This window comes from Halichoerus grypus, chromosome 4 (genome assembly GCF_964656455.1).
Source record: "Halichoerus grypus chromosome 4, mHalGry1.hap1.1, whole genome shotgun sequence".
NCBI classification, from domain to species: domain Eukaryota; kingdom Metazoa; phylum Chordata; class Mammalia; order Carnivora; family Phocidae; genus Halichoerus; species Halichoerus grypus.
Genome location: NC_135715.1, coordinates 58,905,616 through 58,918,808, shown reverse-complemented (window position 1 = coordinate 58,918,808; position 13,193 = coordinate 58,905,616). Strand labels below are relative to the sequence as shown.

General features: G+C 42.8%; 1 long non-coding RNA gene across 1 annotated transcript; it reads right to left on the bottom strand.

The window, feature by feature from the left end:
- Positions 1 to 1,228: 1,228 nt before the first annotated feature.
- LOC144381582 (uncharacterized) lies at positions 1,229 to 13,087 on the bottom strand. The gene is made up of 4 exons (XR_013446988.1): positions 12,855 to 13,087; positions 9,009 to 9,118; positions 1,630 to 1,776; positions 1,229 to 1,384 (listed from the first exon to the last, which is right to left on the bottom strand). It is a non-coding gene; the product is annotated as an uncharacterized LOC144381582 (long non-coding RNA).
- Between the last annotated feature and the right edge of the window lie 106 nt (positions 13,088 to 13,193).

The window sequence follows — 13,193 nt, the reverse complement described above, 5'->3', positions numbered from 1 at the left end:
GCGGTAAAGAAATTCCGAGTCGGCCTCTGAGGGAAGAGTTTTCATAACCTGTGCTTTGATAATCCCACTAGGGTTAGGGGCAGGGGTCGGGCTCTAAGAAGCCTCTCTGAGCAGTACTAGATGGCTGTGAACTAGACTTGCAGAGAGCATGGCCTGTTAAGAAGCAGGCAGCTTTTGGGGCACCTGGGTGACTCAGTCAGTTAAGCATCTGCCTTCGGCTCAGGTCATGATCCCGGGGTCCTGGGATAGAGCCCCACATCGGGCTCCTTGCTCAGTGGGGAGCCTGCTTCTCCCTTTCCTGCCGCTCCCCCTGCTTGTGCTCTCTCTCTCTCTTGCTCAAATAAATAAATAAAATCTTCAAAAAAAAAAAAGAATCAGGCAGCTTTCTTTGCAGAGTACAGAAGTGAGCAAGATGCCAAGCTGCTCTGTATGGCTGAGACTGGTGGCTCCTTGTCAACAACCCTTCTCTCCCCACCCTTCATCCTTGCTGTCACAACCTACTTTCCAAATCTCGAGAATAAAGATGCCAATATTGGCTTGTATTATTAAGGCACAAGTATGAATTTATTTTTTTTAAAGACTTTATTTATTTATTTGACAGAGACACAGCAGGAGAGGGAACACAAGCAGGAGGAGTGGGAGAGGGAGAAGCAGACTCCCCACTGAGCAGGGAGCCCGACGTGGGGCTCGATCCCAGGACCCCGGGATCATGACCTGAGCCAAAGGCAGACGCTTAAAGACTGAGCCACCCAGGCGCCCCAAGGCACAAGTGTGAATTTAAAGATAAATCTTCTGAAATATTTCTGGGAAACGTTTTCCTTTCTGATGCGTGTGTGTGTGTGGTGGGGGGGGGAGTTGGGTGGGCGAGGAGAAATGCTCCTCTTCTTATCTTTAGATGTAGTTACCTGCAGATATAATTCCTAGAGCTATGGCAGCCATCTTGTAACCATGAGGGACATCTCTGAGGATGAAAACCTAAAGGCTGTGGATGACAAAGAGGGAAAGGCAGAAAGCACCTGAGTTGAGTGCATGATGACATCATTGTGCCTCTGAATTAACCAAGCCTGAAAATGATATCTCCAGAGATAATAAACCTACTGTTTAAGTCATATTTAGTTACGTATTCTGTTACCTGTTTCTTTATTATACACTCAGCATAAAATTGAAGAGGCTAAACCTTGGAGGTAGGAGGAGGCTTGATGATAGCACAGAGAAAAGTCACTTCTGTTGAGTATTTTAACTTTTATTGGATGTGCAGTGTAAACCTCTGCCCCACTCTGGGAAGGCTTCAGTAATTTCCACAGTTTCTTACAAATACTTTTGGTGCTGGTGGATTGTTCTGGAGGATTTGAACAAAAGTTGAGATCTACATCAAGAATGGTACCTGATGAAAACAGAGACACACCTGGGAATGGCAGTACTTCTAGGTTATGTAAGGATTAGAGATCATATCTGTCAGGCATCTAGAATGATGCCTAGAATAATATAGGACATATGCCATAAAGGATAAATACTATTATTATTTTATATTAGCATTATATTATTTTATATTAACAGTATTATTATCTCAGCTCCTGACTGGTAGCCAGCAAGGAGGTGGAAATTAGAGGCTCATGGGTAGGGCTGTACCTGGGGGCAGACCCAGTAGTAGACTTTGAGAAGAAGCTCTGTGATGAAGGCTGTATGAAGACAGCACGGAGCCACGCCGTTGGTGCCAGGAAAGTCCAGCAGAGCTTCTGTGATCCTGCAGATGGAGCAAAGGTCTGGATCCAGGGGCTGGAGGGACAGGGAAACGGGAGGTTGTTGTTCCATGGGTATAGAGTTTCAGTTATACAAGATGGAGAAGTTCGGGAGATCTGTTGTACAACAATGTGCGTGTAACGCTACTGTCCTGTAGACTTAAAAATGGCTCAGATGGTAAATTTTATGTTATGTGTTTCTTACTACAATTAAGAAAAGGAAAAAAGCTAGATCCCAGTTACTAGAACAAAGGCCTACAATCCTAACAGGCTCAACAGAAGCCTGACTTGTTTGGGTGGGCCTTCCCGAATTTTCCCTGATTAGAAAAGGACTGGTCCCAGATCTCAGATTGAGACTAACATTCAACCTTCCATGTGGAAGTCCAGAGTTACAAACATTCTATCTGTATACATATGTGTGTGTGTGTGTCTCAGAAGTAGTATACATACTATATGTGTGTATGCACCTATACATATAAAATCTCCTTTCTCTGTTTATGTGTGTACATGTATCTCCTTATCTTATTTAACCTCTCTTTAAAGGACCTTGAGTGCCAACCTAATTTACCCTGACAGCTAATGGGGAGCCCTCAAAGCCAGGGTCTTGCTTTGATCAGTGAGGTGTGACAGGACGGGCCATTGTGTTTATTTCCACCTACTGTCTTGCTCTCTTCCTTTCTGCCACAGGACAGGCATCTCAGATAGGAGTTACTTCTGCGGTCTTGGTCCCAGAATGTGAAAATACATGGAGAGCAGAAGCAGAGCCTTCTCTGATGTGATGGGGAACACGCAACATTGGTTGTTACAAGCCAACTCAGGGAGTCATTTGTTACTGTGGTAAAGCTGACTAATAAATCTGGGCAGTCGCCCACTGCCAACGCACAGGATCAGGAGAAATAATAAGTCATTGTTGTTTTAAGCTACTCCATTTTAGGGTCTTTGTAAGACAATAATGGATAACGGGGGCTTCCTGTAAAGAAGGGATGTCAACCTGAACCAAGGCAAGGTCGGATGAGAGGAGAAGATGAATTGAGAAATTTTAAAGGGGTGGTTTAGAACTCTTTCAATCACTAATGATAGAACTTAACCAAAAAGTGGAATTTATTGGTTTAAGGTGCTGAAAAGGATTCAGGACTGAAATGCTGTCACAGGGTTCAGTTTCTCTGCATCTCTTGGCTCTACCTTCCCTTGGCTGAGTGGGTTCCCTGGACTCTGTATGGTGGATTCCAGCAACCTTGGGGACAGCACCTCCTGGTTCATGTCTTCCCAATGTCAAGTCCAGTAGAAAGAACTTCTTTTCTGGTCATGCTACAAAAGTTTTGAGATCCACTCTGAATAGACTGGCTGAGGTCATACCCCTGAGAAAATCCCTTTGGTTAAGTGGGGATGGTGGTGATTGGAGAAGAGGTACATTGGTTATGGGTCCTTCTGTTGAAACTCAAACAGTTTTTTAAGAGGGAAATTTACTCATTCATATAACTAAAAAAAGAGAGAGAAAAATTCATGGACTGTCCCAACCTCAGGTGCAGTTTGATTTAGAGCTAAAAGAATGTCACCAGAATTCGTCTCTTGACTTTTCAAAATTATTGCCAGCTGAGACACTTCTTATGGGGGATTTTGAAAACCAAGGAGAAGTGGGTTTGTTGATGGTAACAGGCTCCAGTCACATGTGTGGGGTTCTTCCTTTTAATTGCTTTCTGCAAACAAACACAGCTATAAGATAATGGCCCTGTAAACAAACACAGCTTTTAAGATATTGGTCCTGGTGAATGGTCATAGGTTTGTGTTTAAGTTCATCATCGTTCCAACTGCCCACAGAGACAAGAGTGTAAAATGAATCCAGATTGCTTGAGCTTAGATCCTGGCTCTCACGCTGATTAGCTGGTGACCTTGGGCAAGTCATTTAACCACTCAATGTCTCAGTGTACTCCTCTGTAAAATGGGAAATGACATTATCTACCTACCTTAAAAGGTTGTTGTTAATAATACATGCAAATCACTTAGAACAGTGCTTAGAACATGTTAAGTGCTCAATCAGTGTTCATTATTATTCTCATGTCTACAGTAAACAAAGAATCATTTGTAGACATTTTTTCAGAATTATGACCATTTTAGATGGCAGGTGTTGGCTTGGTTTCGATTTATCTCTTGGCAGTGAGTAACTGGAATTGTATCTACTCATATTATGGGTCAGAACACACTCTGATAGCATTTTGCTATGTATTTTCACTGGCTTCCCATCAGTTACTGGACTGTATGTAGTCTTCCAAGAGAGATACCTCCGTTTTTTTGTACTACTTTGGTATGAAAGAAAACCTAAGTTCAATTAAAAGTCTAAAAAGGGAAGAAAACAAAGGTTTTTTTATAACTAGCATATATTTTGCAATCCAGCTTTGAATAGTGAGGGCAGAGTATTGTCCTCTATCTTTTTATCACCTCATTGTATAATCTTGCCTTTTTTTTTTTTTTTTTGAGGAGCTTAGAAAAACAGAAATTTCAAAGTAAGTGTGATGTTAGCAATTCGTATCATGATGAGTTGTAGGTTACTCATAGCTTCTCCTGGTTATTTTTGTTTGGGTTGTTTTGCGTACTTGGGGTTGATAGAACAATTGTTCTATGAGTCTGGAATTATCTTGGCTCTGGCTGCCCGCATTCCTAACTGCAATGTGTCCCTCTGTGAGAGTGGCAGGGATTAAGCTCTGTGGGCACATTATCCACAGCTTTCTCTCTCAGTTTTGGATGCTGTTACATAAGGTTCCATAATGACAGAAAGAGGGGAGAGTGGGTGGGGCTGGGGAGACACTTAGATAAGTTGAATTACTTTCAAAAGTGCTGGGATGTGTAACTTGCATGGGTTTTATCTCCAAGCTAATGGATGGTGGGGAGAGGGGTATGCATTTTGCCTTATTGCTCTGCAAGTCAGCCTTAGTTAGCCAATAGACTTCTTGTATAAATACAAACATTTGCTGGACATGTGCGTGAATTAAATTGCAAGGATGGCTTGGGAATCAGAAATCTTCTGGGTCACTATATAGCTTTAAATAGCTACCTGAGTCTAAGGTTTCTCTAGGGCAATTCAAGTTGGTTTTATCCTATAGAAGTTTGATATCCTAGATAAAGAAACAAAATAAGTGTGTTATTATGTTCTTGATTTTAATTCAATTTAATATTTTTGGGTAGCCAGCAAGATTTGAGTATTCATAGTATGAAGAAAATATTGGTGTCTAATTTCAGTCTCCAAAGTTTGAATTTTTGATCCCTAAACATTAATAATAGTAGTCTTATTAAGTAATTAAAATGTGCTGGGCATTGTACTGCTTACTTTAATGGTGTAGGTATTTGTATCTCTACAATTTAACTAACTGAAGCTTTGAAAGTTTAAGAAACTTACTGTGGTCACAAGTCTAGTGAAAACCAGTTATTTTTTTTTTCCTTAAGTAATCTCTAAGACCAAAATGGGGCTCAAACTCATGACCGGGAGATTGAGAGCTGCTTGCTCTACCAACTGAGCCAACCAGGCACCCCACAACTTTAGTGAAATATGGGAATTGAACACAGCTCTATCTGTTGCCAAATCTGTGTTCTTTCTAACGCAGTGCTGTCCCGTAGAACTTTCTGTGATAACATGTTCTATATTTCTATGGTCCAATATGGAAGCCACAATGTGGAAGCTACTGAGCATTTGAAGTGAGGCTAGTGTAACTGAGGAAATCAATTTTTAATTTTATTTAATTTTAATTAAAATTAAAATTTCATGGCCACATGTAGTGGTTGCACAGGACATCACATTATCTGGCCTATAAACATTCAAGCTACTGTGATCTCATGTGTAGTACATTTAGATATCAAAGACAGCAAATGTAAACAAGTAGTTGGAGGAAAAAAAAAATAACATTTTATCAAAATCAAAGTCATTTATTATTATTATTTAAAAATTTTTTATCTGAGTATAGTGGACCAAAACAAAGTCATTCAAATTGCAGTATTTAAAGGGAGGTAGACCTCAAAGTTAAATGACTCATAAAATTTAGTTACGAAAACTTCTTTTGGAAAATTTCTGCTGTACATTTTACTGGGTGATTATTAACATATTGGCAATGTTGATTATAAGGGGCATAGCAATTTGAAAAAAGGGAAAAAAATGTTCCTGGAACTGTACTCTTACTGCAAGATTCAGATCTCTAGGCATTTTCCAATCTAAGGAATCACAAATTCCTCAAGTAGCAGGGACAGAGGAGTATGTTTACAATCAAACTAACGAAACTTTTTTTTTAATTAAAGATTTTTTAAATTTATTTGAGAGAGAGAAAGCACAAGAGAGGGGAGGGTCAGAGGGAGAAGCAGATTCCCCACTGAGCAGGGAGCCCGATGTAGGACTCAATCCAGGGACTCCAGGATCATGACCTGAGCCAAAGGCAGACGCTTAACTAACTGAGCCATCCAGGCAGGCGCCCATAACCAAACTTTTTTGATTTCTACTTTCAGGTGTCTCCTGCCTCCAGTTATCTTGTTTTTCATAAATGGTTTTAGAGCTGAATATTTACAAACCAGCATCTTTAATGCTCAATACTCATAGACAGACTACATCTCCAACAAACAGTGACATGTAAACAAAACATAGACGCCTACTTAATAGAACTCTAGATGATAACCCCTTTCTTGTCTGACCTCTGGATTTATGGTTCATCGGGATAGGTTGTCTCCCAGTTCTGCCAATTTGACAGTCAAGTCTCTTTTCTGTAAAGACTAGTTTTCTCGCACGAGTTTAATTCATTATTTCTTAGTAACTAATCTACCTAGACTTTTTTTCTTTTTCTTTCAGCTGACTACAGCTTTACTGTCCTGTGGAAACCCTTTTGCTTGCACTAGATCCAGGGAGTTTCTCCATGTGTTGCAGGCCAGAAGGGGGAACGTGGCTCTCAGGGGCAAGGGTCCTGCAGGAGCTGCCCTGGCTCCAGGTTGCGGAACTATTCCTGGCCCCATCCCTCTGTGTGCCCACCCTCAGAAAAACAAATCACAGATCTGACTGGAGTCAGATTGCCTGGACCCTATCTCCTCCTGACCATGCAGGCATTAATTAATATTTTTTGGCCTCACACTCTTCATCTATAAGACAGGACAAAAATAGTTTCTATCTGATAATATTATTGTGAGGATTAAATGAAAGTAATCCAAGTAAGGGTTTAGCATAGTTCCTGGAATAATTATTGATTGTTATTATTACTGGTTATTATTATTATTTAAAGACCATAATCCCCCTCCTTACTATAGTGTGACTTTTCTTATGCCAAGTAGAAATAGGCTCTTCAGTTTTATGACACCAAACATTTTTACGGCTTCTCCTCCAGTTGGTCAGTTTCATGTTTTTTCTCTACTCCAGTTTATGTGTTTATTCATCCATCCAACATTTATCGAAGCCCCATTAAGGGCCAGGTACCATCTTAGAGATGGGGACAGAATGTTGAGTGAGACAGATCTCCTCCAGGTGCTCATGTTTACTGGAGGAGATAACACAGAAACAGATTCCAAATCTGGTATTCATTCCAAGAAGTCACTTTCCAGCAAGTCTCGTTTCATCGGAATAACTTCGGCAGGGATCAGCTGCCGTTGGATGCCCAGGGGCTGCTCTTTGTTTTCTGGTGTGGGGAGGGGCTGATGGATGTTAATAATAGGCTAACTATACCAGACATTCCATCCACTGTGATTCACATGGTTTAATAAAGTCATTCACACCTTAATGTGAATGAACTATTTCTTATCTGAGTTGAATACCTGAGAGTGAAAACTGTGACTTGGGGGTGACTGGGTGGCCCAAAGCATTTGAGAGAGAGCCAGATGTGGCAAGCTGAGCACAGTGGGAGCCTTTGGAAAATCAGAAGGCCTATGAGGGACTGGAGACCAGTGGAAAAAAGTCAGAACGCTCAGCTCCAATTATGATTATTTACCATCTTTGGATTTTTCATTTGTAAAATAATGAGAAATAGAAGAAATGCTGCTAGGCTGGATAGATGATCCCACAGACTTAGAGAATTACACCTGTAGGAGGAGCCTAGAGATCATTCAGTCCAATCTGCTTCTATTACAGGTAAGGAACTTGTGACTTAAGAGAGGTGAAATAACCTGTTCAAGGACACACAGCTTGTTATTTAAAGAATCGGCAAGTCACTAAACTTCTGAGACAGTGCTCATCTCTAGGATATCATTTGGTTCTGTAGCTAGGATATTGTAAACTTATAATTAAGGTCCAGGATCATGACCTTGAGATATGGAGAGGTACTTAAGTATATTTGGAATTATTGAATCGTGCTTTTTATAACTACAGTATGCTCACTACAATTTTAACATTAAGTTTATTTTGCTACATTCTGATTATTTGAGAATTATATTAGAAGTGTAATGTATGTCTCTTAGGTCCATGCACCCATTACTACAAAATGAAGCCACTTTATTTGTATTATCCGCATTATTATGTATGAGTGCTCACTGGCCAGACGCTAGCCCCTCTCCATGTGTCCCCAATTATTTCTGAGAGTTCTCAAGTTCTTCCACTCTGACTTCTCACCTTACTGCCACAGTGCTCTGTCTGCTGCTACTAACTTTTGAACCAGAGCCTCAGGCTCCACCTGCCCCAGAAAGAGAAGGAGATGATCATTCCAACCATGCAGTGTTCTCAGGGGATTAGAGATGATTTATGTAAATGCCTGGCATGCAGAAGTATTCAGTAAATGTAAACTCTTATTAATATTTTAGGTTTCCTTACCACCAGAGTTTCTAGAAGCATAGCTAGGTGGTTGAGTTGATGAATTTCAATGTCATTTTCTTCAATTTTCTGTATTGGCTCTTTGCTTTAAGTGCTCTTAGAGAGTAGTGAAATAGTCAAACATGATTATGAGAGAAGGAAGGAGTTCATTCATTCACTCACTCACTCATTCACTCATTCATTCATTTATTCATTCAGAAAACATGCATGAGATTCAATTATTCTAGGCTGGGGAGCACAAATATGTACAAGCTATTTCAAGGGTTTACAGGTGATTGTGAGAGAGAAGACTACACAAATTCCAGCAATACAAAACAGTGTATAAATTCTTCTGAGTTTCAGGGAGGAAGAGATCATGCCTGGTTGGAAAGACAGTAACAACTAATATTAATGTAGCAATTTCAAAGCACTTCCACGTGCATTTTAGAACTTGATTCTCACAAAAACCCTGTGATCAGAACTCTCATTTGTAGATGAGAAGACAGTTCAGGCGAAATAGAGTGACTTACCTGGGCTTGCTCTGGGAGGAAGTCAGCCCTAGGGTCTGCCTGTTCAGGTTTGGAAGGTCTCTCCACTGCATCATGCTGGGAAAGCTTCATGGAGAAGGTGACTTCATAGACTGAGTATTTAAAGAGGGACCACTTTTAACAGGTAGAGACAGGGCCAGGGCTTTTTAAGTAAATCAAACAGCAAAGGTATGAAGGCTCAAAAGGTTAAGACATATTTTAGAAAGGATGAGTAGAACATGTTAGCTGAAGCATTAGCTATTTGCAGGGGAGTCAGAGATAAGGAAGGTGCACTGCACTGTGGCTGGATGACACATAATCTGATCCACCAGACTAAGGAGTTTAGAAATGATTTGATAGACAACGATAGAGAGGAAGGAGTGTGCTGCATACAGGGAGAATTAGGTAGATCTGGGGAGGTGAGTCAGAATATTGCGGAGAAGATGGAGGAAGCAGGGGAACCAGGAGGAAGCAGTGTCAAGGTAGACTTGTGGGGTGGCGTGGGAAGAAGAGCCAGACCCAGGGAGCATCGAATGGGGTATTAACATGGTGACCAGGTGTGGGAGTTGAGAAAGAGGCAGGGAGTAAAGATGGCTCTTAGTTCTGAGTGGAATCCCTAGAAGAATGGCAATGCTATTCACAGAGTTGGTGTATTTGCAGAAGGAACTGACTTCAAAGGGAAAATCATTAGCTCCCTTTTGGCTCTGCTGTGTTTGTGTTGCATCCTGTGTATTGCCACCTGACTGTCCCCTGAGAAGGTGGGTGGTGAGTCAGAGGGAGAAGGAGAGTTTGCTTGATCTCCCAGAGGCAGAGGGCTCTTCCTTCCTGTCACTGCTCTGCTCCCCACTGCCCTTATTGTGTCTGATGACAACAATGCCCGCTATGTGGTAAACACTCAAAATAAGTTTGGAAAAGAAATCCACTTAAGAGAAGACTTGTCAGGAAAAGCTTTAGGGCAGGGGAGAAGATTAGGGTGAGGGAAAAGAGATGGTTGCTAATAATTGGGAAACACCAAATTTGAGTCACTGGATATAGCTCCTGGTGGGAGCCATAAGTGGTAGAAACCTGGTGGAGTTAAGAATATGGAGAGATTCTGGGGCCAGAGTGCGGATGTTTAAGTTGCTGGGGATAATGGCAAAGAGTAAAAATGACTGGGTTAGACCCAGGCAAGAGAAGCCCCTGCTCTGGACCCTGCCTTTTAGAGGACCTCACTCTGGCTCTCTTCTGTACCCCTCCTTGTACTACACAGTTCATGGGGCCAAGGGGTGATGCTCACTGGAATCTGTGCTTCTAGATCCAGCTCTGGGTAACAGAGCCCTGGGATGCCCCGCTCAAATGGACAAGCCTGCATCCAGGGGCAACCCCAGCCTCTATGCTGGGTCTGACCTGGTAGGGGTACACAATGCCACTACTTTGCACATTCCTGGCCTGAGTAATGGCCAAGGAGCATCCCTTGAGGTGGGTAGCGGGATGTAAATAAAACTTTGGGGGTAAGTGGCAGAACTTGAACCTTGCGGGTAGGGGTATAAACATATGTTCTATTCCAGTGTGGGATGGAGCCAGGAGATGCAAAAGAAGAGGAACAAAAATTGGTGGGGGGTTGGCTTCCAGCCCTATTTGCATGACCACATTCTGAAGCAGAAGTCCAAGGAGTCAGGGAATTTAAATTCAAACCCAGACTTCCAGGTTGTAAAGAAAGTGCATTTGTCAATGTCAAATGTTAGAATATATTTTATTTAAGTTTGTAAGCTTAATTTATACCTTCTATATATATACATATGTATATATACACACACACACACACACACACACACACACACATTTATTTATTTATTTATTTATTTATTTATTTATTTATTTATATTTTTTAAGTAGGCTCCACACCCAGTGTGGATCCCAACACAGGGCCTGAACTCACGACCCCGAGATCCAGAGTCAAGAGTTGGACGCTCAACTGACTTAGCCACCCAGGTGCCCCTATACTTTCTCAATATTTAGGTATGTGATATGTAGACCTCCATTTGTGATCTTATCCTCATATGTTAGGGGTCTTCAGAATCAGCAGGTTATAAAGATCTCCCCACTGTGAGTCTTGAGCTTCCTTCCCCTTTCTTGACAACCACCACACTTTTTGGGTGATAACTTGTTTTATTGTCTGTCTCCTCTGACAGACATGAAACTGTGTGGAGGCAGGAACCAGGCTGTCTTGTGGTGGAAGGGTGTAAAGTAACCTTTAAAGAGAATGCCTTGCTAAATTATAATAGAAATAGAGCAGCAGTCTAGAAGTTTCTCTTGCAGTCAGTCAGGGAGACTGGCAAACATACACTTCTGTTGCCTTAAGAACTAGAGTTGAAGTAATCTATTCATTCTAAATTTTAGGCATGTGCTATTGTTTCCCTTGGAATGAGTGGTTGGATTAGGATCAGATATTATAACATGAAGGCCTGAAATTCTCAAGTGACTGATGCACTAAAGTGCATTTAAAAATGCAAATTGACATTCAAAAATGAGGGGAAAACACAGCCTTTTGGTTTTCTTTGAAAAACTGGACCTTTGGCAACAGTGGTCTGAAGCCTTCAAATGGGCCTATGTTTATCAACAGGCCACATCCTACCACTCACAAAACAAATGCCATGGCCACTGTAAGGCCTCTGAATTCATGACCCCTGCACGGCGGGATATTTAAGGCCCCTTTGCTTTGGAAAAATGTCTTCTTTAATCTCTTTAGGGTTATATTTCTACCAACCTTTGAATTACCTCAGTATCATTTGAATTGTACTATAATACTGCATACCTGCTTATATCTGCCATAGATTCTGAAACTGATTATTTCACATATACTCAAAGAAACCCAACTGCTCCAGGAAGCTACTTTCTGTTAGAGTCATTGATCCAAATTTCCTGTAATCAGTCCTCCGATGACCCTACGGGGAGATACTAGATTGGAGAGTCTGCAGATGAGAATTTGACTGCTTCCTGAAGGCTGAGAAGATTATGTGTGGTGATGGAACGAGAGATGTTGGGGACATGGAAATGCAGGAATTGCCAGTGTGAAGGTTGGAGAACCGGGTTTGGGAGGATGATGAAGAAACTGAGAACGCTACAGCGCTGATTTGTTCAAGTATTTACTGGGTATTCACAACGTGCCAAGAACTGTTTTGCTTTTTTTTAAGATTTTATTTATTTATTTGACAGAGAGAGAGACAGCGAGAGAGGGGACACAAGCAGGGGGAGTGGGAGAGGGAGAAGCAGGCTTCCCGCAGAGCAGGGAGCCAGATGCGGGGCTCTATCCCAGGACGCTGGGATCATGACCTGAGCCGAAGGCAGACGCTTAACGACTGAGCCACCCAGGCGCCCCCCAAGAACTGTTTTGACGCAAGGAATTCAGCAGTAAATTAACAAAAGTCCCTGCTCTCATTGAGCTTAATTCCCGTGCAATAAGCCAGGTAGCACATACATAAACACATACATCGCAAATCTACATGTCAGATGGAAATAATTACTATTTATAAAACCAAAGCAGAGCAAGGGAACAACGAATGAGGGTGGCTGCTATTCCAGGAGACCCCAAAGAAGCAAAGAAGCGTAGCACACACCGTCGATTGGTTTCTAATTTTCTAGGCTACTGGGAGCGAGATGCACCTCCCAGGAAGCCCCGCCCCTCCCCCCCAATAGGGCGCAAGGTGCCATCTCCTGGAGAGCCCCTCCCACTTCCCCGCCCAGAGGCAGCCTTGGAGGCGTGGCTTCGCGCCCAGGAGCACAGAGCGCGCCGCACTGAAAGCCGCGCGCACAGAGTTCCCGGCATTCTTCCCGTTCTGTCAAGGCCGGGAGAATTACCCCCGCCGGTACCTGGCATGCTGGGAACTGTAGTTTCTGCCCGCAGCTCCGGGTCTCAGGGGGCAGTAAAAGCCGCTCCGATCCGGCTCCATTGCTGGCACATGATTTGCATCCTCCAGGGGTTGTGGGGAGGCCCTGGCGGGGGGTGGGGGTCATCCTGAGAACAGTCGGGCAGGCGTCCAGGCGGTGGCCGCCCCGGTCACGTGACCCCAGCTCGCCGGGCGCGCACGACTCCTCAGCGCCATTCCCGCCCCGCCCCGCCCCGCCCCGCCCAGCAGTCGGCCTGCGCCTCCCCTGGCGCTGCTGCCACCTCGCGCTCGGAGGCGTCACGGAACGTGCTCTCCTCTCCCC